Genomic DNA, 2,400 nt, shown 5'->3' with positions numbered 1-2,400 from the left:
CAACAAACTATGGATAATATTGTGAAGAATGGGGATTTCAATACACTTCGTTGTGCTTATGCAGAACCTGTACACAGAGCAAGAGGCCGCTGTTTGAACCGAACCAGAAAAATCTGCATGGTTAAAACCGGGAAAGCTGTGTGTCAGGGTTGTATCCGTTTGCCATCATTTCTCAATCTGTATGCTGTCCAAATAATCAGAGAATCTGGACTATATGGGGAAGAACACAGCATCAGGATCGAGGAAAAGTTCATTAGAAACCTGTGATGTGCAGATGCCACAAACTTGTGTGCAGATGACACAAATCTAGGAGGACTTGAAGTGCTTTCTGATAAAAATCAAAGACTTTAACCTTCACCAAGGATTACAGCTCAATGTAAAGAAAACAAAAATTGTTAGATAGTCTAGCTTAGGGCCTGGGGCGTCCATTACACATGCTCAGAGATCCGAACTACCAGCCCATGAAGGAATGGCACACTGTGCGTGGTCAGAGGTTCAGGTTTCTGGCCAGGAAGGGGAGGTGCACCTGGGTGGGCACTGAACCTGGAATGGCCCCCCTAGGCCAGGTGAATTTAATTCAGCCTATGGGCTCGACCAGGGTCTTCCATCACGCCTTCCATGGAATAATTGAAAAGGCAGGAGCCCGAAGCCGACAGTGTGACACTCTGAACAGCTTCTAGGGAGGCTGCACGTTCGTGAGGAGCCCTGCGGATGCCTGTGTACACCTGAAACTTCTCCCAACTCTCATAAAACTCACTTGGATCACAAAACAGGCATCGGCTTGAATTCTTTCTCAAGTGGAGCAAAGGACCGAGGTATAGCTCTACCCTGAGAGATCTAACATAAGTGGTGCTGTGACTCGGATTTATAAGGTAAGCCAGCTCCAGATACTTTCCTGGAGCAGGCCCTCACATACTGGTCTCACGGGTTTCGGGCATCTTCTGGACTCTTTTTCACCTCACTACCCTTGGGAGACGGCGCGTAGCTGGAAAGAAAGCCAGGTTGAACTCCTTCCACAAAACACCTGTGGAGGCGATTGGCTCCTCGAACCGACTCATGGAGACACTCATAATGTATTGCCACAGCCCCATCCTTTTGTGTCCATCTTTTCACCTATGCTTATTGGTATACGGGGATTTTACTTCTGCCCCTCTGTGCCTGCCTTCCCGGAAACTTGCATGCCTTCCCCAGTCTGGATTTCTGGGAGGGGGCTGGGATACTGTTGCCTGCAGGGTGGGAGGATTTTGACTCCCAAAGCCTTTTCGAGTATCAGTGGTCTGCTTTGTGCTCCGGCCAGCTAGATGTCTCGATGTGCCCGCGTGAACCCTGTTGGTTTCTGCAGGACTCTGGCTGTGGTGGCTGGCCCCATGCTGGCTTTCAGCTAGGCTGCAAGCTGTGGCCGCCATGTTCCCAACCATGTGACTCTCCATTCCCTGGCAGCATGGTGCCACCGGGTGTCCGGCATTTTGGCTGTGGGGCAACGGAGCATGTGACCCTGGCCAAGATGGCGCCCACCTCTCCAAACACATGGAGGGGCGGTGCCTAGGTAACTGGTTGCTTAGAGCCGGGAGCTAGCCCTTGCTCTAGTCCCGGGACCGAAGGTTTCCCTTTTCCCTCCATTCTCTTTAGCTTTCTCCTGGTTTTTCAAACAAGCTGCGTTAGTGTTCTCCCAGCGTGGGTTTGTTCCTTGCTGCCAGCTGGTTTTCCGTTGCCCAGGCCTAGGCCAAAGGCGTCCTGAAGCCCAGCATGAGTGACTGTTAACTTTTGCCTTTCAGTGATGCTGCTTCCAGCACTTGTTGGGCCGACTCTTAATACAGCCCCACCATGAGGATGTTCCAGCCAGAAATTCCAATTCCAAGTTCCCCGAGCTGCCGGATAGAAATCCCTTCCCTTCAGAGATTTGAGAGTCTGCTCCTGCCAGCAGGAATTTTTGAAGGCCATGGGGCCACACCAAGCAGTGGCCCTCCTAGCTTGTGGCCTAGAAAACAGTCCGACCTAAAGTCGGCTGCAGCATCTGGTCTTTGAGCCCTCCCCTCAGGCGGGGGTGGGCACCTGCCTGAGGCCTCAGATTCACGGCACCCCAGAGGTGTGCACTGAAGCTGCGGTTATTGACCTTGAGGCATCAAGCTCTCAATAGCCTCCTTGTTTTGTGCTTTCTAGATGGGACTTAGCAGCTGGATACCCAGGAATTGCCCCTCAGATGTATCCTGTCCAATTGGGATAGGTCTGATCCGGAGAGACTGGACAAACAAGCTGGTTTCGCTTTGCAACTCTATTTGGCCACAGTATCTTTTAGAGAAAGGAGAATTGTGGCCAGCCAATGGTACACTTTCCCTTCCAACCCTGATTCAGCTAGAACATTCTTGTGGAATGATGGGAAAGTGGGTGGAGATGCCATAT

The sequence above is a fragment of the Echinops telfairi genome, unplaced genomic scaffold (genome assembly GCF_000313985.2).
Source record: "Echinops telfairi isolate 266 unplaced genomic scaffold, ASM31398v2 ScPeMD7_3533;HRSCAF=4204_1, whole genome shotgun sequence".
NCBI lineage: Eukaryota > Metazoa > Chordata > Mammalia > Afrosoricida > Tenrecidae > Echinops > Echinops telfairi.
The sequence above is the reverse complement of the archived record's forward strand: the minus strand, read 5'-3'. Positions refer to the sequence as shown.